The sequence below is a fragment of the Hipposideros armiger genome, unplaced genomic scaffold, assembly GCF_001890085.2.
Source record: "Hipposideros armiger isolate ML-2016 unplaced genomic scaffold, ASM189008v1 scaffold_644, whole genome shotgun sequence".
Taxonomy (NCBI): domain Eukaryota; kingdom Metazoa; phylum Chordata; class Mammalia; order Chiroptera; family Hipposideridae; genus Hipposideros; species Hipposideros armiger.
Window position 1 is genome coordinate 499,193 of NW_017731994.1, and position 24,490 is coordinate 523,682.

Here is a 24,490-nt window from a genome sequence, read left to right on the forward strand (position 1 = left end):
TTTCTTTCTTTCTTTCTTTCTTTCTTTCTTTCTTTCTTTCTTTCTTTCTTTCTTTCTTCCTTTCTTTCCTTTCAATTATTATAGTTCAGTTCTTTAAAATAAAATAATTTTTTTAGGGACTGGGGGAGGATGTGTATATTTTTCAACCATCAATAAACTAATTTATTCTCTGCATTCCACTGCAGCAGCTTCAGACAGGCCTTTATGATCCCACTCTTCTCTACATTTTCCACATGGCATCAAGAGTTACCTTTTAAAAACATAAATCAATTTTTGTCACTCTCTCTCAATATACTGGCACCTTTTCCCATTTACAACAATTTAAAGCCCTTGACATAAGAAATTTATGGTGCCCTCAGGACCCATTCAGTATCAGCTTCTCCAGCTTCATTTTCTACCACTTCCCTCTGCCATTGAACTCTAGCACCACTAAATGTCCTATTTCTACAACCATGACAACTGATACAATGCAATTGTATTACTGTTATTCTGGCTTTCTTACTTTTTCTTCCCACTTAATGGGATGTTCTTCCTCAAACATTCAAACGGAAAATGATCTCGTCTAACTACCGTATATAAATAGGTCTCCATTTTTCTCTGTCTCATTACCCTAGTTTAACATTTATGAAAAGCTTAAGGTAATTACATTAATTATGTCATACTTGAATTACATGGACAAATCACATAATTTTCTCCTATTTTGGTTATCTATTGATTGAAATCTCCATGTATATTAAGGGCATCACTAGAAACACTGTAAAACAATGCTATAAGTACCAATCTGATAAAAAAAAGTTTAAAAAGCAAAGGCAGGGAAAGTTTAGATTATTATCTAGAAGAAGAAAATGAATATTATAACTACTATTATATCCCAAAGAAATAGAGCGTAACAAAACAAAACAAAAAAATGTAAATGATTTAGGAGTGTTAATATTTGTTCTAATGTTTTGGAGATTTATTTTAAAAGAATTGCTTCATATACTTTATTCCTAAGTGATGGCTGAGAAACTTGAAGCTTTCCTAGTCTTCTTTCGAGCTCTAAAGTCAAATATCTATTCTGTACAACTCTTGATATTCTATTTGTGGTAGAAGCTGAGTTATATAGAAAGCAGAATTTGGAAATGATGAACTTGGATATTTCACAAAGAAAAATTTCAAACAACTGTTGAGGATATAGTAAAATGAGAGAGAGAAAAAAGTAAACCGAGAAAAGACATATTAAGCAAAAGAGAACCAGGATTTTGTTTTGGGAAATTCTCAGTCTATTTATTGGGTTGTTGCAAGAGTCATGACGTATTTTCTCTATGTTTTTCAAAGGTCATTTATTTATATAAAGAACAAAGATCAATCAATGATATATTGCCCATTTATTCAATAACTTTTGCCACCTTTCAGTGAGCTTCATAATTCCTCATTCATAGAAGGACCTGTCTTTATTTGTGAAACACTGAACAAGGTGCTGATTTATAGCCTCATATGAATTGAACGTTATACCATGCAAGGACATTTGAAGAGAGCGAAACAAGTGAAAGTCTGATGGCGCAAGCTCAGGCGAGTATGGTGGGTGTGGCAACACATCCATCCAAGCTCCAATCATTTTTGACAGGTGATCAAACTTGTATGTGGTCTCATGTTGTCACGATTGAACACAATTCCTTTACGATTAACAAGCTCTGGATGTTTCTGGATGATGGATTTGTTCAAACTCTCCAATTGCTGACAGTACACATTCGAATTGATTGTTTGGTTCCTTGGTAGGGGCTTGAAAAACACGACACCTTTAAAATCCCACCACACTGGGAACATAACCTTCCTCTGAAGAATGTCTGCTTTTGATGTTGTTTGAGACAAATCATCACATCGGGACCAAGACCGTTTGCGCACCACATTGTTAAAAACAATCCACTTCTCATCACCAGTTATCAGTCGCTTCAAAAAAGAATCATTTTCCTTATGTTTAATGAGCATATTGCAGATGTTTATATGCACCATTAAATGAACTTCTTTGAGTTCATGCGGTACCCAAATATCAAGCTTGCTTACATATCCCAGCTTCTTCAGGTGGTCGTGAACACTTGAATAATGATGTTCAATGTTTCTGCAATCTCTCATGTCATTTAACATGGGTTTGACTCAATCAATGCCTTTATTTTGTCGTCATGAACCTCGGTGGGCCTCCCTGACCAAGGAGCATCATTGAGATCAAAATCACCAGCACGGAATTTCATGAACCATTGTTGGCACTGACATTCTTATAGAGCATTGTCACTGTGAACTTTATGCAACTTTTCACAAGCTTGACACACGTTCTTCCTTTTATGGAAGTAAAACAGTAAAATATGGCAAAAATGCACAGTTTCGTCTTCCATCTTCAACTTGTTGTAAAATCTCCAAAACTCAACCAAATCACTCAATTTTTTTGAAATTGAAGCTCGAACTGTCAGCTGTCAAATGACATAGCCATAACATAGATGCAAATGACTCTAGTACTTCCGAAAATGAAATAATGCCATCTGTTGCAAACACACGTCATGACTTTTCCGACGACCCAATAGATTGTGAAAGACACTAAAAGAAGATTTACTTTCAGGAAGTCTTAATCTGGAGAAAACTCTAAGGATGTGGCTGGACAGCCTTTTGTTATCACCTCAGAAGGAATAAAAGTTCAGAGTCTTCAGTTACACTGAAGGCACTTTGGAGAGATTAAGTATGTGACTGATGGATCATCTTAGATATCTTAGGAGAAGTCAAAAGTAGGGATTGATTATCTAGGAAAGACATGAAGGAGCCTCATTTTTAGTGGAGTGAATCCTTGTGACATACATGGGAGATCCACAAGTCTTTTGAAAACATTACACCATAAGAATTGCAGCCTGGACTGATAGAGCCAGATATTTGACAAAAGAACAAAAAGTCAGAGTTCCAAAATTCTATACACAGAAAATCGACTGATTGAAATAACTTAGTTGCAAATATATGCTACCTGTCTTAAAAAAAGAAAGGATTACTTTGTGGTTGGATCTGAGAACCCAGAGAGTGAAGCTGTCAGCCAAAGAGGCCCTGAAATATGGGAATAATTGATAATTATTGAGTTTGTCTGGAAGCATTAAGAAATTGATTCAAGGGTGAACAGTGGCATTTCACAAACTATGGGATATTGAAACTGTTGGCTGTAGCATTTTTGCCATGGTCTAATCTTTATGTATACTAATGACTGCCGCCTGAAGAAGACAGACTGATGGGCAAAAAGGAATTGATGAATTGGGTGTCTTAGTGGAGATGTAAAATGTGGTTATGGAGAATAAGGGAGGTAAGGAAATCTAAAAGAGAGTGAAGGAGAAAAGATAAAGGCCAGAGACTAAATTTACTAGAATTCAGGATATCATCTACTACAGCAATAGGAAATACCTCCACCTTAATAAATACCAATCCATGTGGATTTCTCCACATATTTTCCTATACTTCCCTAAACTTTACACTTTATTTAACTCCTTGTGAAAAGCACTAGTATTAAAAAAAAAGCCAATCCTATGTGATTTCTCAAATTTAAAATGTAATATTTACCACTAGTTATGCTGTAACCATATAGCACTAGGACTGATTATATATTTGTATATATATTTACACATATACATATGTCTGTATATATTATGTTCATAGTATATGTTATATAATTACTGATGTGTGCATATATATATACACACATGTGCATGTGTGTACTATATATTATTGTACATAGTAGTAATAATCATATATATGTACACACACACACACACACACACACACCAGGGATGCCAAAAGAAAGTATACATATGATGCATATTCATCTTTTGTTATTGGTATATATTACAATTTTAATACAGTTTTTTTCCGTTTTTAAAATGTGTTTACAATTTTTGGCCATATAACTATAACCTAAACCATTAACTTTATTTTCCTGGCCCTTAAGAGTCTGAGAGGATAGGAGAGGGCCAAATCCCCTGTGACTGAATGTGTTTCCATGTAGCCTCGTTCAGTGATAATGCGTTGACATATAGCTCTGTTTGGCTTCTTCTGAGTTTTTCTACTTAGGGAATATAGGTGTGAACATTTTGGGATAAGTAAAATTTTTCTGACAAAAGGAAGCACATAGAGGAACAAGAAGTAAAGGTATCATCATGTAATTGTATGAGCTTCTGTGGAAAAAAACATTATAGAATTTGTTCACAAGCAAGTCTGAGCAACTCTAGAGATACTGGGAAATAACACAAGAGGCTCTAGGTGGTGTTATAAGGGTGTCATTTTCACAGTGGTTGAGACAAGGTTAGTCCTAAACTAGCAGCCATGGCTGTGAATGCTGCCATAAATTCATTTGTATCCACAGGCCTATGAAAACGTGGGAAAGTGGGTTAGTACAAAACAAGGTGATAAGGTGTATTTTATTTCTCCCTTAACAGTGTCAGCTTCAGGAGCTTAGAATGTTGCCTATTTGAGATGAATATTTCTTGATATGTCATTTGTTTTAAAATTGTTACATATGATTAATATAATATAAGCTTGTTATATATATATATGAACTTATGTATATAATTATGGAATGAAATGTTTTCTTTCTTTAAAATTAACTTTAAAAATCAAATTCTTGGTGGAAAAGATGCTTTCAATGAAGAATCAAAGTGGCTATGCCTGTACCCTTGCAACCCCAGCTCCTTCACACATACCATCATGGAGAAGACTACCTTCTCTTCTGTGATCTTGTATCTCTCAGTGATTGTCATCATTCTGGTTCATAATGAGTTGGAATTGAATATGGCAATTAAGTGTTTTGATTTATGTTATTTATCTTCTTGAACAGATGCATATATTAGCTAAGATATATTTTACCTTGAAAAACTTATTAAATATGATTAGCTGTCATTTCAAATGTTTAAATGCAGTCAGAAAATAGTTTGACTTTTAAAACATACTTTACAAAGTGGAGAAACAGACTGCATATCAGGAAATGGCTTAATTGTGAGTGGAGAGGATAGCAATGTCAATAAGTCCTGAAAAGCAAGATTTGTTACAGGTAATCTATAATGTTGTAATCCCAGGAGGTAATCGAGAGCTGACTATAGGAAGAATACATTGGGTCTTGGCAAAGCACTTGAAAAAAAATCTTTAGGTGGAAAAAAACAGGTAGACAATTAAATAGGAGGCAAAGAAAACACCTGGTCTTAAAATGAGCTCAGTTAAATTAAATAGGAAAACATTCAAGTTCAATTGAGTTTTTTAATAAATGGCAGTTAATGATACATTTGTCTAGAATTTTTTTTTTCAAAATAGTCTCGTAGTTAACATATTATAATCCCTCAGCATTAACCGGGGCTACAAAACTACTGTTTGAAAACAATGCATATGTTAACAGAACCTAGAAAAATATTTAGTAAAAAGTAAAAAAAAAAAAGTAAAGAATATCCTTATCATATTACTTTTGTTATATTTATCATAACATTAATTATTATATTTATTACATTGCTACTGAATTATGTCTTCAAAGAGGGCCATGGTTTGTCATATATACGAGTATATAAAAAAACTGAGACCTTTTAGGGCCCAGAAAAGAGTATGGTCTACATTAGAAGAGACAAGGGAGGGTAAGATGAAGCCCACAGCAGAAGGCCACCTGTATGTCACAAACATCTTTGGGGACTCGAGTAATTTAATGTCTTTCATCTGAGACAATAAAATATTTAACTTTTTCACTTCAGAAGGAAAACAATACCATCTTTTCCTGCTTAGTGGGGGGGCAGGGACAAAAAAAATTGTGCGACAAGAAAATCCCCACAGTAGTTCTGATTTTTTTTATTGCTATATCAATATATTTATATTTAATAAATGTAGTTTGAAATTTAAGAAGAAACTTTCATCTTTTCTCTTCCTATTTTCGGAAATGTATATATACATATGCCTCATATCATTTTAGCTTTGAAGTGGCATTTTGCAACAGTTCTTATTTACCTACTTGAACTTTATAGAAAAACAATGTCATTGATCTGTCTTCCTTGTACTCGTCCTACAAACTCAGGTGACATCAACTAGTCACTTAGGTCTTCTTGGGGTTTTATTTCTATTCGTGATGACACTACTTTTAAGTTGGAAAAAATAAGATTTCCGACAATTGTGTTCATTCAGCACATTTTTCTCAAATGAGTGTAAAATCCAGGGATCATCTTTGCCAAAATAGATTTTTTTCCTGGAAATAAATGAAGCTGACTTTTGTGTAAAAGCTTTTCTATACTTAATTGCTGTATATCCTATACTGTTTATATAAATACTGTCACAACAAAACCTGCCACAACTCTTTGATAGAAAATGCTTATTCCTTAAAGTGGTCAAATGTGTGTTCATCAAAATATTTTAATGCGTCTTAAAACAAACAATTTCTTTGCTCTCATCAAGAGCTTTAGCCCGTTGACTGCCTTCTTACTATCTCTGCACCATCCTCTCCACTAATCCCCAGGTGCACAGGATGTATTCTTTCTCTCCTTAGCCTGCTCAACAGCTGCATAATGTCCCCACTGCTAACACTCTTGGTGTGCCTTCAAAGGTGAAATTTGCTTTGTAGACCATTCCCATTTTCCCCTCACACTTCTTAAAAAACAAAAAAGGCTTCTTCTTCACACCTTTTTTAAAAATGCTGTTACTAAGATGGCTCATTACCGTGTACTATATTTATTGACAAAACACTTGATTGCTTAATTTCCAATATGTAACAATGTTGGTTGCAGGGGAGGAAAATGTTTTCCTCAACCCTCTTAGTGTCCCTGGCTGGATCTGAAAATGAAGCTGACAAAGACAGATTAACAGGAGAAAAGCATACAGATTTATTTAACATAAGTCTTAAGAGACATAGAAACCTTCATAAGGAAATAAAGACTCAAGAAAACAGTGAAATCTGTTTTTTTTATGCTAGGTTAGATGGAGTGTGGATAGTCATGGAGGAATATGATAGGTCACAGGGCATGAGGTGAGTATAATAAACTGGGGAAATTTAGTCAGGCCTGTTAGGATTCTCCTTGTTTCTTTGTCTTGGGAGGTAAGGATGCTCCCTCCCCTATGGTATGGGGAGAACACCTTTTGCATGAATGTTTTGTGACCTATTTCAGGGAAGAAGGTCAAAGTGACCTTCCAGCTTCGGCTGTTTGCTCCAGTGCCTCCATCTTACAATGTTCAGTATTCCAAGGTGCCATATTTTGGGGTAGCATGTCCCGAATCCCATCGTGATGATTGCCTTCTTTCTGTGACTGCCTTGGATTCCAGTACTCTGCCATTTCCTGGTTCTCCTTCCAGGTTGATGATACTTTCTCTTGGTGGCTTTCACTGCAATTCCTTGGAAGGCTGTTGATTATACACTTTTCCTTAAAGCTCCATTCCTTTGACCAGTTCCCATGGATGTCATGCTAACTTTCAAATACCCACACACCTAAACCAAAAGTCTTTTTTTCTGGCCTCACTGACCTTCTCCTCTCCCCCTCTTCCTCCTCCCTCTCCTTCTGTTTCTTTTTCTTTATTTCCTGTTTGAATGAATAACACTGCCATCTGAATAATCGCCGAACATGTAGGTTTCATACTGACCGATCATTTTTTTAAAACTGGGTACCACGTTCTATCAATTTATGTTTTAAAATATCTCAGAAAGCAGTTTTCTCATTTTTCATCATCACTACCAATTTAAAACTAATTTCCTGGCCTCTAATCTCAACTGAGGTTTATAATCCACAATACTGTTACCAGTATGCTGCTTCTACATCACAAAAATGTAAATAGCATATTTGTTCAAAATATTTCTGCATTTTCCCATTACTTCTGAACATCTTCAATATAACCTGCAAAATACCTCATAATTTGGATCCTTTATATTTTAAACCTCATCCATTCGATCCATTGCTAACTTCAATTTCCCTGAATCCTCGTTCTCTGCCGTTCATCGTGGCATTTGCAATCACTGCCTTTTATACTCAGGATGCTCTCTTTAATCCACTGTCTTTATTTTAACTATATGAACCTGGACTCATGTTGTCATCTTCCAATGAAGTGTTATAATTTTTTGAACAAGAAAATTCTGATATCCTATTCCCTCTAGAGTAATAGAATAACGCACGATATACTATACTTTAAAGCTTCTCTCTATCTCTCATGAGTTTCCTCAGGTATCATCCTCATTTTTTTGTATGTTTCCAGTACATGATAACATAAAACATGTTTTATAGCATACTTCTTGATTCTATATGCATGTGTATTATTAAAGAAAAAATTCATTCTGACATTTGTTAAAGAATGGCATTCCAGATTTTATTCAAGGAGGCTATCGCAATAGATGGAGGGACCACAGCAACAGGGTTTTGCAATAAGAAGGAGACATCAATAGCTACTCCATATACAATAAAGAAAAATGGGATCTTATAGCCAGGGAGCAAGGGTGGGGTAGGAGTTTGGGTCCATGGATGGAAAATGACTAAGAAGAAACTTATGGGCAAGGGAAGGTTCTGGCATAATTGATCTAACAGAATTCTTGCTGAAGGCCGGTCAGGGTCATCAGACATCAGCTGAGGGATGGTGGAGGAAGAGAAACCTGATCAGGTATGGAGGACGGTCAGATATCACGCATGGGGGGTTCCGGAATAAACTGAAAGTGGAATTCTTGCTAAAATTGGGCAATGAAGAAAATAACATGGAATCCCTGAATTTCAGGCCTAGAGGGGAAGAGGGTTCAGAAGAGTCTAATTAGGCTTCAGTCAAGGAGAGAAAAGTTGTCTATATGTAGTGAGAGATACATGTCTCTCTATATATTTTAGGATATGTGTATACATATAAACACTCATAACTACATATATATTCCCATCAACACACACCCCCATAACTTTCTCTGCCTCAGCCCTGCTTTCTGCTATACTAGCCTCTTTTTCAGGCAATTTGTTCCATTTTGTAAAGCTGCCCTTTGTCAATTCAGGCATATGACGTCTTTAACACTCTCCATCAGAAATAGAATTCTGGCTCTGCTTGAGATACTCAGCCACCCCTAGTACAATCACTGTATCCAAGGATACAGTTGTGCATATTTAGGTCAGCTTGGGTCTCATATATACCTTTATGGCTTGAAAGGCAGGATCATAGGATTGATAACTTCGCTGTAATTACACTGAGAAGTAGAGAGGCGCTTCCTCAGAGAAGAAGACAGGGAAGCCAAAACACAGACAATATACACTTCATGTATTCATGTCTCAATTTCATATCTTAGACAAAACTGGTAAATTCATAGATTTATTTTACCGAACTATTGCCAACTCAGTTTTATAAAACTACACTACTTTTCTAAATATAACTTGTGCATTCTATGAAACATTGTATCAGCTGGCACAGAGGAAATAATGTGATATGTCTCATATTTTAGGATCCAAAGTAATTAAGATATATGAAGTTACTAGTCTTTCAGTCATTTCATTAATACATTGAAACAAGAGAGGAGCCTAAGATTTACATAAAGCACATAGAGTAGCTTTTGCATAGTTTGTCTAAATTATTGATATGTGTCAACATGTAATTATTCCCCCATTTTCAAATTATTCCTAAAAGACAATGTGGCATTGGACTGAAGTGTAGAATCATTGTTAATATACAACTCCCCCAATAATCTGCAAAATATCATATACTTGAAAATGATCACATGCCCCCAAAATAAGCAAATAATTGCAATACATTTATGTTAAATATTTTTTAAGATGAAAGAATACTAATCAGATCAGTAATAGCTGAGCTAAGGAAAAGCTAGTTGAATTCAATAGGATCACTGTGTTAGTTAAAAATGAAAGGACTATTTATTATGTGCCATATTTGAAGAGAAAGGCAAGTGGTTTAACTATGAATCTGAACTTCTTGAGCTTGACATTTATCTCCTTGGTGCATAATTTTTTAAAACAGTATCCCACGCAATGTAATACAAAGATGCTAAACTACATAAACTCACATACACACAAGATACCAACTAAGAGCCCAATCCAATTATGGCTAAATTACCAGAAGAGTTTAGCCACAGAGAAAACCTATTATCTTTACACTAAATATGCAAATAATGCACTACACTCATTGAAAGAGGAGAGAATAAAGGCTCCTAGATCAAATGTCTGTCACAAAATGTCATGCATTTCCATATTCTTATCAAACTGCCTTGATTCCATTATCAAAGATAATAATATTCATTTTGTAGCTATTAATCACCATGGCACAGAAATGTAAAGCAAAACTTAGGTCATATACATGACCTTGGTTGTTTCTATTCAACATTCTTCTTAACTACACATTTCTCATACATGACATTTAAAATACAAAATATTCCTGATATAATAAGAAGTATAGTATAAGAAGAGTACTCTATGATAAATATTGTAAGTAAGAAAGTATGTGGTTTACCATGTAAATATTAAGGTGTCTCCTTAACCATGTATATCCACATTTTCTAGCAAAAAAACAAATATTTTTACTATAAAATAGTTAAAAATTAAATAGTGTGCCTTCCTTGTTATTTCAAAATCTCATATACTTATATATATTTTTTTCTTTCAAAGGTTAGGCTTCCTTGAAAACATTCCTGATCTTATTATTCTTTGTACAAAACCTTAAAAAACTAAAATATCTAAATGAACTAATCTAATGTGTGTGTGTGTGTGGGGGGGGATATGTGTGTGTATAAAAATGTAGTCGTATTTTATATGAAGATCTTTCATATATTTTAGCTTTTTTCCAGCTGGATTTTTTTTCCTCTCTAGACTTACCATCATTTCAAAAATATTTGCCTTTGGTTAATTTGCTTAATTAACTGGAATGTTTTTATCTATTTAAATATATCATGGAAACAAGAAAAAAAAATGATGCCACATTCTTGATAGCTATTAACTGGAAATGTCTATCCTCTGAACTCTAACACTTCATCTGTACTTCTGTTATCACTTTACATAAATGTATATTTTATGGAGTGTCTATTCTTTGTCAGGCCACACATTTAAGTACTTTTGAAATAAAGATGAAGAAGATTTAAATCTGATTAGCTTTAATTAAGGAATTATTAACCTGTGAGAGAAACAGACACCTATGGAAATAACCGATGGGATTGTTTGCAATACATTGGGTTGTCGGAAAAGTCATGACACATTTTTGCAACAAAAAAACATAGAAAAAAATATGCCTTGACTTTTCTGAGAACCTAGCACCTCTAAGGGTGCTAACAAGATGACAATTATATCTGACTAGGGTTTCACTGAGGCCTTAAGGAAATGTGGAGGAAATACAGCTAACAAAAAGCACATTGGTAGATAAAAGGAGTCCCAGAACCTCAGTATGTGCTGGGAAGAGCAGTAAGTACTACATAGCTAGGGTATAAAGAAATTGTGTGCAGTGTGGTAGAAGTTGAGAGAGGAATGGCAATAAATAAGCCTGAAAAAAACCTTGATCAAAAATGTGATGAGACTTTATGCTAAAATGATATGGCTATCATTATTATTGTTAATAATAATAATATGACATTATTATAAAAATAACAATCAGAACCTCTGTAGTATTTTACATGGAGGACAGACATGATATCATCTGAAAACATTAACGCTGGAAGCAATATTAATAAATAACTAGACAAAAAAGGATGTAGGGTCAGAGCAACGAATGAGAAAAATGTTGATTGCTTTCATTTTATTAAAAGATCGTAAGGCCATTAACAGAATGGAATGGAAATAAACAATTGAATTAACATGTTTCATCTCTGAAGTTGATAAATTTGCCAATTGCCTGGTACAAGTTAAAAAGGAATGGTGTCAAAGTTTCCTCCCAAGTTTTTTTGTTTCAGGAGTTGAATAGACGATGGTGCAATTAATCCACAAAGAAATTCAAAATGAGGTTTTCAAACGAAGTGGTTGGAAAACCGGCAGAACGGAAATGTCAACATTCAACACATTGAGTTTGAAGTAGCTGCTCAAATTTTTACCTAAGTAACCAATAGATCATCCTAAGTCTATGTCACAAAAGGATGTTGAATGTATTAATAGCTAAAGGTGATTCAGAAAAATTAAGAATGTAGAAAGAGCAGAAATAGAATAACACAATGCTGTATGTGGCAGGCACTCCTTGTTTTCTATATCCTGTCCATTTTTTCTCCAAAATAATCAAAATTTTATTTGGAGCATACATTTTCCAGACCAAAAAAAAAATAGTAAGACAAAGAACTGATTTCCTAGGTTCCTCCAAATGGTGGTAACTATGTGACATAATTCTAGCCCATGATATGTAAAAAGGTGTGTCCTGGCTGGGAATTTTAGAAACAAAAATTGTGTTCTTAATGAAAAACTCATCTACCTAAAAATCCTGATCCTCATAGCTCTCTCTTAGTCTTTGAAATGTCAAAATGGTGCTAGATATAGAACAACCAACTCATGAACACATGCTAAGGATCATGAGTAAAAATTAGATGATGCTTACTTAGGAGCTTGAGAGCATCAAAGGGTTACTGTACAAGTTCAGGTCATCAGCATCCTATTTCTTGTTATATGACAAAAATGTTTCCAGTGGGTTCTTCAAAGTAAAGGTAATGGTTTCTTCCTCTCCCCTACCTGCTTCTTTCCTTCTGGCAGGAATCATGTGTTCTTGGGATCAAAGAACAGATTATTTATTACAGAGTGTCTCAGTGTGGATTCTTTGAGACCCAATCCCCACTGGATTGTAATGAAGGCATGATGTCACCTTCGATATGTAGCAAGATTGCACAATAAGAAAGGACCTCCAAAATTAGAACACTCAGCACTTCCATGAATCAGCTGACACAACTTCCCTTCCTCCTCTAAAGAGATACAGAACAACAGATTGAATACTTTACTCTGGAATGCAAACAAATATTCCCCGGGTGAAGAGGGAAAGGTTTCTCTCTTCACCAACCAGGAATGTAATACAACAGATCCAGAGGAGATTATTCTACAAATCTCTCTGGAGCCATACATCATCTCAAGGTTCCAAGGTATTTTTGCTTGCTTCTGTAACAAATGATCATATATTTAGTTACTTGACATAACAGAAATATCTTAGTTTTCTAAGTCAGAAACCTAATGTGGATTTCACTCTGCTAAAATCAAGGTGTCAGCAAGATTACATTCCTTTCAGGGACTGTAAAGAAAAATTCGTTTTCTTGTCCTGTCTGACTATTAGAGTCTACCCCCATGTCTTGGTTTATGACTTCTTTTTATCTCCAGAGTAAGCAGTGACTGGTCCAGGCTATGGCTTATTGCATTACTCTGATGCTGATTTTTCTGTGTCTCTCCTATATGTTACCGATATTCAAGATTATAATGAGCCCACTCAAATAATCTCTATATTTGAGATCATCTGATTAGCAACCTCAATTCTATCTTTAATTCCCCTTTGCCAAATAATATACAAGTTATGGGGATGAGGACATGGACAACTTTGAAAGCCATTATTCTGACTACCATACATGGCATGTTTGTTTATTTTGTTCTTTAGATTCCTTGTATAAGTGAAATTATATGACATTTGCCTTTCACTGTATGATTTACTACACTCAGCACAATACCCTCTAGGTTCATCCATGTTGTCACAGATGGCAAGATTTCATTCCTTTTGCAGCTGAGTAATATTTCATTGTATATATGTGCCACCACTTTTTATCCATTCATCCATTCAGGGACAACCAGGTTGCCTTTATATCTTGGCTATTGTAAATAATGCTATAATGAACATATGAATGACCATGTCCCCTCAAAGTAGAATTTTTGATTTGTTCAGATCTCAATACCTTGGGTCTTTTTTTGTCTATTGTTATAGTCTTTGTTTTAAAGTCTATTTTCTCTGGTGTAAGTATTGCTACACCAGCTTTGTTTATTTGTTTGTTTGTTTGTTTGTTTGTTTCCATTTTCGTAAAATATATTTTCCCCTCACTTTGCTTTCTGTCTGTGTGTGTCTTTCCATCTGAAGTGAGTCTCTTGTAAGCAGCATATGTAAGGGTCTTGTTTTCTTATCCATTCAGCTCTCCTATCTTTTGATTGAAGCATTTAATCTATTTAAATTGAAAGTAATTATTGATAGATATGTAGTTGCTGCTATATTATTATTCATAGTTTTGATTTTTTTTTTTTTTACATCTTAAAGAAGTCCCTCTAAGATTCTTTGTAATACTGTTTTTTTAGCTTTTTCTTGTCTGGGAAGCTCTTTATCTGTCCTTTGATTCTAAATGATAACTTTGTTCACTAGAATAATCTTTGTTGTAGGTCCTTGCTTTTAACCATGTTAAATATTTTGTGCCACTCCCTTCTGGCCTGCAGTTTCTGTTGAGAAATAAGCTGATGGTCTTATGGGGCTCCCTTGTAGGTAACTAACTACTTTTCTCTTGTTGCTTTTTAAGATTCTCTATCTTTAACCTTTGGCATTTTAATTATAATATGTGTTGGTGCTGGCCTCTTTGAGTTCATCTTGTTTTGAACTTTTTGTGTTTTCTGTGCTTGTATATCTATTTCCTTTGCCAGTTTATGGAAGTTTTCTGTCAGTATTTCGTCAAATACATTTTCAATTTCTTGCTATCTCTCTTCTCCTTCTGGTACCCCTATAATATGAATGTAGGTACGTTTGAGGTTTTCCTAGAGGCCCCGAAAACCCTCCTCAATTTTTTGGATTCTTTTTTTTTCTTTTTACTGTTTTGATTGGGTGTTTTCTGCAACCTTGTTTTCTAAATTGCTAATTTGATCCTCTGCTTTATATAATCTGTTTATTCCCTGTAATGTAGTCTTCCTTTCCATTATTATATTCTTTATTTCTGACTAGTTATTTTTTTATGTTTTCTATCTCCATTTTTATGTTTCCTATCTCTTTGTTGAAGTTCTCCTTGAGATCACTGAGCATCCTTATAATCAGTGTTTGAAACTCTGCATCTGGTACATTGTTTGTCTCTATTTTATTTAGTTCTTTTTCTGGAGTCTTGTTCTTTTCTTTTATTTGGGATGTGTTTCTTTGTCTCCACATTTTGGCTGCCTCCCTGTGTTTGTTTCTGTGTACTAAATAGGGCCGCTATGCCTCCCTGTCTTAGTACAGTGTCCTTATGTAGTAAGTGTGCTATGGGGCTCAATGGCACAGTCTTCCTGGTCACCTGAGCTGTGCACTCCAGGTGTGTCCTTTGTGTAGGTTGTGTGTGATCTCCTGTTATAATTGAGCCTTGGTTGCTAATTGCATATCAATGGAAGGTATTGACCTTCAAGCTCATTAGTTGTGAAGACTGGCCTTGACTACAGAAGATGAGTTGTGGTTCATGGGCTGAACCTACAGAGCAGGAACTGCCTCAACAGCGCTCTGGATCCTGCCCAATCTGCCCCTCTGGTGTGGAATCCTAGTTGCAACTGGGTGATACTCCAGCTCATTTTGAAGTTGTCCACTGGGTACCAGCCCCAAAGCTACCTGGGAGGGGACCCACAGCAGGTCAGGTTCAATGGCAGGCAATGTTTCCACCCAGGACCACAAACAGGAGCTACGAAGAAATCTGCAGACGGCTACTGCCTGTACAGTGCTTGGAAGTGTCTTGAGACACCAAGCCATGAACTAAGGTTGTCTGCTTCTAGTGCCAGGCTTAGGGATGCTCAGCCAAAGACGTGGGACATGCCAAAGCCAGACGCTACTTTTTTGGGTTCTGTGAATCTTTGAGAGACACTAGGAAAGCCTGCAGCATGAGCCAAGTCAGGCTGTTTGTATGAAAAAAGCCACTGGAAGCAGCTTTGTTGTACCAAAAGTTGGGTGGGATGGGGTCTCAGAATCACCAGGGCATAGCGAATGAATAGTGTTAGTCAGCTTGATGGAAACTCAGATATTGCAGTCATTTGCATCTGCATGCAGAGAAGGGGGAGGGCTCAACAAAGAAACAATTGCCTTCACCAGCTCCTCCATCCAGGAGAAAGCTACCACTCCAGCACTCATAGACAAAAAAGTCCCTGTCATATGTCCCTGCTGCCTGTCCAGCTGCTGCCACAGTGTTGTGGCTCAGAGCCAGTGATCCCATCAGTAAGTCTGTTGTGGTCACTTTAAGAGGAGTGCCTAGGAGTACAAGCTGCCCTCAATCTCACTCAGCCACAATCTCTGCTGGTTTTCACAGCCAGAAATTATGGGGACTTTTCTCCGTGGCACTGGAATCCTGGGTTGGGGCAGGTTTGGGATCCCTCATTCCTCCAGGGGGACCTTCACAGCTGAGGAATCGCTCCCAATTTTTAATGGTTACATGTGGGTTTGTGACCAGCCCTTTCTGTTTCTCTGTCCCTCCTATCAGTCTCAAGGTAGATTCTTCTGCATGCCCTTTGTTGTAGGACTTTGGTTCAGCAAGATTTTAGGTGATTCTCAATAATACTTATTTTACAGATTAGTTGTAATTTTGATGTGGTTCTGACAGAAAGTAAGCACAGGGTTTCCCTTCTGTTCCATCTTGAGTGGAACTCCATTTTAACCATTTTTAAGTGTACAATTCAGTGACATGAAGTGAATTCATGTGGTTGTGCCACCATCCATCTCCAGGATTCTTTAAATCTCATAAAACTGAAACTCCGTACCCATTAAGCAATAATTCCCCATTCCCATCTCCTCACATCCCCTGACAATCACCATGCTACCTTCTGTTCCTATGATTTTTACTATTCTAAGTGTCCCATGTAAGTGGAATCATACAATATTTGCCTATTTGTGACTGGCTTATTTCACTTACCATAATGCCCTTAACATTCACCCATGTTGTAGCATATGTCAGAATTCCCCTGCTCTGTAATGCTGAATAATGTTCCATTATTTTGCTTATTGATTCATCAGATGATGGACTCCTGGATTCTTGTATTTTTTCAGTACTATAAATCATACTGCTGTAAACGGGGGGGGGTACATATATCTCTTACAGATTATGCTTTTAATTTTTGGATGGTATAAATTCAAGAAGTGGAATTGCTGGAACATATGGCAATTCTATTTTTAATATTTGTGAGGAACGGCCATACTGCTTCCCGCAATGGCTATACCATTTTATATCCTTACCAATAATACATAATGTTTCCAATTTCCTAACATTCTTGCCCACAATTGTTATTATTATTGCTATTTTTGGTAGCACACATTTTGATGAGTTTGAGGTGATATCTCATTGTATTTTTTATTTTCATTTACCTCATGATTAATAACGTTGAGCATCTTTACACATGTTTATTTGCCGCCTGTACACCTCTGGAAAAAAGCCTATTTTATCAATAGTTCTTTGCTCATTTTGAATTAGGTTTTTTATTGTTGCTGAGTTTTAGGAGGTCTGTATGTATTCTGGACATTAATCACTTACCAGGTATAAGATTTGCAAATATTTTCTCCCATTTAGTGGTTTGCCCTTTTACCACATGTATAGTGTCTTTAGATTTATAATTTTTAAAAGAAATTTTCATGAGTCCAATTTGTCTTTTGTTGCTTGTGCCTTTAATGTTATATACACAAAATCATTGCCAAATCCAATGTTGTGAACATTTTCTCTTTGTCTTCTCCTAGAGGTTTTATAGTATAGGTCTTACATTTAGGTCATTGTTCCATTTTGAGTTAATTTTTGTATATAGTGTTACCTAAGTTTCAACTTCATTCTTTGATATATGTATGTATGGTTTTCAAAGCACTGTTTGTTGAAAAGACTATCATTTCCCCCTTGAATGGTCTTGGTACCTTTGTTAAATATAATTTGGTCATGTATGCAAGAGTTGATTTCTGGATTCTGGATTCTATTCCATTACTCTATATGTCTGTCATTATGCCAATACCACAGTGTTTTGATCTTTTAGATTTGTAGCAAGTTTTGAAATCAGGCAACTTGACTCTTTCAGTTTTGCTCTTCTTTTTAAAAATTGCTTTGTCTATTCATGGTCCTTGAGATTCTGCATGAATTTTAGGACAAGTTTCCATATTTTTGCAAAAAAAAATTGGTATTTTGTTAGGGATTGCATTGAATCTATAGGTTGCTTTTGGTAGTGTTGGCATCTTAATATTGAATATTTTAATCAATGAATGGGATATGATTCCATTTATTTTTGTCTTCTTTAATTTCTTTCAGCAATGTTTTATATTTTTCATTGCACTTGTCTTTTACCTCCTTGGTTAAGTTAATTCCTAAATATGTTATTCTTTTGGATGTTCTTGTATGTGTATTTTTTAAATAATTTCTTTTTCAGAGTCTTTATTGTTAGCATATACAATGCAATTTATTTTTTGAGTGTTCACTCTGTTCCCCTACTTTGTTAAACTTATTTAGTAGTTCTAATAATTTTCTCTTTGAAACATTAGGATTTTCCACATATAATGTTACATCACCTGCAAACAGGTAGAAATTCTCTTCTTTCTTTCCAGTTTGAATGCCTTTTATTTATTTTTCTTGGTTAATTTTTCTGGCTAGGACTTTCAGTATTATATTGAATAGAAATGGTAAAAGGGGGCATGTTTTCCTTGTTTTGAATCTTGGAACAACTTTCAATCTTTCACCATTGAATATGATGTTTGCTGTATATTTTTTATATCTGACATTTATTATGTTGTGGTAGTTTCTTTGTATTTCCAGTTTGTTGAATATTTTCATCATAAAAGAGTATGAAATTTTGTCAAAATAAAATTGATCACAAATTCAGTAACTTAAAACAACATTAAACAAAAATCTTAGTTTTTATGGGATCCATGTATGATTTAGCTGTGTCCCTCACTGAGACTCCTCACTAAGCAGAAATGTGGATGATGATGGGGTCTGAAACCTCATCTGAGACTTGTAAATTTCTTCCAAGTTCACAGGCTGTTGGCAGAATGCATTTGGAATATTGATAAATACAGGGAAAAAAACAAGCATTTATTCTACCTTCCATATACAGTGTGATTTCAAGGTAACTCAATAACTGATGACAGAACATTCTTTATTGAAGAATTCCAAGTAATAAATTCAGAAAGAATGACAGAATTCGAGAGTTACTTTTTTGGCAATGTTAATAAAATAATAGATCTAGGAAACTATCATCAATCACTGTTAAACTATTGTAGTAGGTGAAAGATTCATGGGGGAATTGTCAATAGATAAAGATGACAATATTTAAATTAACTGATGCATGTTGACATCATTAAAATTAGGATGACCAGACAGTATGCACCTCCTGAATGATGAAATATAATGTTAATAAGGTGGTCTACATGTTCATATTTCCCAATGAAATGGACCTGAATATAATCTACCCTCTAGGTAAATGTCATTTTGCAGAATTATATGGATAAAAACATGGGAAGCTCTATGATCATGCAATTTGTCAAATCAAAATTGTGAGATAGTCTTTTTCCTTGGTTATTTTCAGTTTTATATACCACATATCAGTGAAATCATATGGTTCTCTACGTTTTCTGTCTGACTTATTGTGCTTGGCATAATAATCTTAAGATCCATCCATGTTGTTGCAAATGGCATCATTTTATCTTTTCTTATGGCAGAATAGTATTCCATTGTGTGTATATATATATATATATATATATATATATATATATATATATATCACATCTTTATCTAATCATCTATTGATGGACACTTCGGTTGTTTCCATGTCTTGGCTACCATAAATAAAGCTGTAATGAACATCAGAGCACATATATCTTTATGGATAACAAGACAAACAAATGAGGAAACAAAAACTCATAGACACAGACAAGAGTTTAGTGGTTACCAGAGGGTAAGGGGGGAGGGGGGTGGTAGATGAAGGTAAACAGGATCAAATATATGGTGATGGAAGGAGAACTGACTCTGGGTGGTGAATACATAATGTGATATATAAATGATGTATTATAGAATTGTACACCTGAAACCTATGTAACTTTACTAACAATTGTCACCTCAATAAATTTTATTTTAAAAAAATGTGAGATATTGAACAGTACAAATGACTAGTTTCTTTCACAAAAAGCACAATGAAAATAAATGAGGATTCCTATTAATTAAAAGAGAATTTAAAAACATAGTAACCAAATGAAATATGTAGGTCAGTTTGGAACCTGATTCAAAAAACCAAACATGATTTCACTCATATGGGGGACATAAAACTGGAAACAACAAACCAACAAGACAAACAAATAAAAACTTACAGACACAGACAACACTTTAATGGTTATCAGAAGGTACAGAGGGAGAGAGGAAGTGGTAGAAGAGGGTAAAGGATGTCATATATATGGTGATGGCAGGAGAATCTGGGTGGTGATCACATAGTGCAATATATAGATGGTGTATTATAGAATTATACACTTGAAACCTATATTTTTACTAACCAATGTCACCCCAATAAATTTAAGAAAAATTTAAAAAACACACAAAACAATTAGAAAAAAATTGACAATTGACAAGAATTAGACATTGAGGACTATTTTTTATTTTGTTACATGTTTTATGTTGATAATAACCCTATCTTTTAGAGTTACTCACCAAAGAACTTACACATAAAATAGCAACATAGAATTTACTTTGAAATGGAGTGGATAGATAAAACCAGATTAGTTGTATATTGGCAATTTCTGAAGCCAGATAATGGCTAATTGGATTCATTATTCTATTCCCTATAGTTTTGTATAACTTAGAAAAATAAATCCATAGCCTATGATTTGCTCCTCTGGCCATAGCTTGTTGAGCTCTGCATTGAATTAATATCAACACATTGGTGAGGATTTATCAAGAACAATACTGGTAGCAATTCATTTTTTAAAACTTTATTTGTACTACCTTGTGGCAAGCTCTCTTGGAATTTACAATTATAAAATATTGTTTGTTTTTATAATCCATTAAAAAAAGAGACTTTAAAAAGGCATGACGCTATTAAAATTGAAGCAACAAGTTTCTAGAACTCTTCCCAACATGACTCACATTTTTATTTTTTTGTTGGTTTTGCTTTTCTTATTTTTTGTTTTTCTTTTTTTTCTTTTTAAAGTCTGGAAATCTATGTAAACAAAGCATATTTGTGCTTGAGATTTCAGGTGTCCTTGACCATGAATTCTGGTGCCCAAACATATTAAAACTTGTCTATGTGCTAAGACTCAACTTCACATAAATCTCACTTTTTATTTCTCTTATATTTAAAAAGACAAATAAACACTGCAACAGTTGTCATCCCCACTGGTAATCTATTTTCAGAAAAGTCTCATCATGCTGTCCGAGAAGAAAAAAAAATTCTAAATGTATTGTCACTTAAAAGTTTTCAAAGTACTTTTAATATTTTACCAATATGCTCACTCAGCTCCTAATTATTTTTGGATCCTGCTGAGTAATTTTCTCAGCTTCTTAGTATGGTGATTTGCATTCCTTCTCACATCTGGGTTCTTTTTCTGTCTTTTATATTATTTGTATTGACATAGGAGCTTCTACTGTCTCTTCTTAAGATAAAATATTTCTTAAAAATGAAAATTTCCTGCACACTTGTAAGTTGCCTTTAGAGGCCTTATGTTTGTATGCTTAAAAATACAGCAGTAAGCATAGCCTTGTTTTTTCTTTGTAGAGAAAGCTGGCTTTGGATATTAAAAAAAAATACATACTCTTTTTTTTTTTAAGAGGGAATGAATGTAATTTATTTTAGATTAGATAAATGGCTTCCATAGACTATCTAAGGAAAATTCGTGAAATTTATTTATTTATTTTCTGAAAGCATTTCCAATGAGGTATAAGGCCACCTTTTTCCAATATAATATTAGCTTTCTTAATCACTTGACATTGAGCTGCAGTGCACTATACCACAAAGGATATCAAACATACCAAGGTGACAGCTACGATGATGATGATGACAATGATGATGATGCTATCCACCTGTAAAAGACTGCTAGGTTTTTATTGTTGTTGTTATATTTGATAAAATCAATATTAAATAAGGTCACTATGCTTCAATGATTCAAAATTACTAGAAAATTGCACTAGGTATTCTGACCTCACCTCTAGCTAAGTTTAGGAAATACCACCTTAAAGTCAGTCCCCTATTATTTCTAAACTTATAAATATGTATGTATTTTCTTGAGTATTACATATTTATTCCTATTTATTCCTCTGTACTAGGAGCTATATATGACCAAGAGCCACACCTTTTTCATTTTTTTTCAGCAATATTGAATTAGTTCTTAGCATAGAGAGAAAAAAATTTTAATAAATGAATGCTGAATAAATTAATACATCTCCAACACTGAAACACGTATTTGTGTATATGGCTGAGGGCTACATAAATTTCATAAAATTGTACTCAAAAATGAAAAAAAAAACTACAACTAATAACTGGTAAAATACGAGGAGCCAAACCTAGTTTTCTCAGTTAATCTGTTTGCCTATGTCAGTTTCCTGTTTTTGACAATGTACTATGACTATGCAAGATGTGATCACTAGGGGAGCTGGATGAAGAGTTAAAGGGAAATCTGTATATGATTTTTGCAAATTTTTGCACAGCAAACTATTTCAAAATAAAATTATTAAAAATGGGTCAGTATGGGGCCGGCCGAGTGGCGCGATGGTTAAGAACTCGCTTGGGATGCCAGAGGGCCCCGGTTCGGATCCCACATATGAGGGCCAGTGACACTGCCCTCCACAGCTAAGATGCTGAACGGCAGCTTGACCTGGAGCTGGGCTGCCATGAGTCGCCGGCGACAGCGTAGGCTGCAGTCCCTGTGGCAGTGGGGTTGCCATGGGCTACCATATGTAGCCAGCAGCCAGTGTGAGCGGCCAGCAGCCAGTGTGAGCGGCCATCCAGAAGCCGGCGACTGATCTGCCTCGCCCGGGAAGAGCGCAGTGATGGTGCCAACTTGGGCCAGTGAGGCGGCGTCCTCCACAACTAGATTGAAGAACAAAAAAAAACGACAGCAACTTGTCTGTTCCCCTTCCCCCAATTCCCCAGCACTGTTCCCATCCCCCCAATTCCCCAATAAAAATCTTAAAAAAAAAAATGGGTCAGTATGTATATTTTCCTCTTAGTTTCTGATAGATTTTTTATGTTGCATTGGTATTATTTCTTGCTTAAATGTTCGGTAATATTCGCCTATAAAGTAACTCATCTGAATCTGCGTTGTTTGTGGGTAAGGTAGGGTAAGGCATCACCTTGATGCTACATCATCATCTCAGGTGGCAGAGACACTGCCATTTGCAATCCAAAATGGAATGGGACAAAATTAATAAGTGAGTGGTAGGGATGGTAGGGATGGTGCCGGTCTAGGGAATCTGGAAGATAAATTCTTTCTTCCTTGCCCTCCAGTTTCTATGTGTCACACCCAATTCAAATGGATTTTTTCTTCATCTCCACTTGATTTTAGTTAATATCTTTCCAACATCAGTACTAAGTGAGTGGCCAAGAGATGGAGCACCAGAAACTCTTAAATAGCCTACAGCATCTCGTATCTTGAATTTGGGGCACCTTAGATTTGCCTGTACTTTTCAAAATCCCACTTGAATTTATTAGTGTGTATTAACTACTGTACTTTCTAAAGTGCACATATTTATAGTTTCCAGGTTCAAGTAAAGGAAGTCATATAGCTGTTATTCTGTTTTGAATTAAGTAATTCTGGTCAACTTTCTATTTCATGACATAGTATGGAAACAAGATAAATTTAGTTGTGGGTGGGAAAAGAGGCATAGTTGACAATGTATTAAATAATAAAAATGTAAATGTACATTTAATAATAATTTAAAGTTACTTTAAAATAACTTATTTATATACTAACATGATTGATTTACAAAAGAGATGAAAATAAGCGTTCAAAAGATTCAGAACCAGAACAGTACATTTAATTGGAGAATATCTTTCTCCATTATCTGCATGATCCTGGCTAGTGATGACTACAATTTTCCCTGAGTAAATATTGTCATTTTTCTCTTTTGGTAATCAACTTTATTGTTTCTGTCATATTGCTTTTCAGATTTTAATATTAACCATAATGCTGACATTATCACTGGTAACTTCCTTTTATTAATTAATAAAAAAAACAACGCTGTTGTTTCGAATTAGAATACTAATGGAAACATTATTTGCATAGGCACAGTGAAGGAGTGATTAGATTAATCAAAATTCTCTGATTAGGAAGATACTTCCCAGTGTCAATCTCTGATAATTACTTAAAAACTACCATATTATATGATATTTTAATTGAAAATACTATCGCCTGTGCTTTCTCAGCGGCTTCACTTCCTATGATTATATGGCTATGCTTACTGCTTTAGAGTTTATGAAAATATTCCAGATTATTCATGCTTACAACCAATGACTCTATGTTTAAGTATTTGCTATAAGCCTCAATTGTTTACTTTCATAATCAAGAGAACGCTGCCATTTATTAGGTGGAAGAACTCAAAAAATGCTATATGTTTTCTTTTCTTTTTAAGGGAAAATAAGAAGCATTCAAGAGCCCTGGAAATCTTCTTGTCCATATTTACATGAGCAAAGAACACTATTGGTAG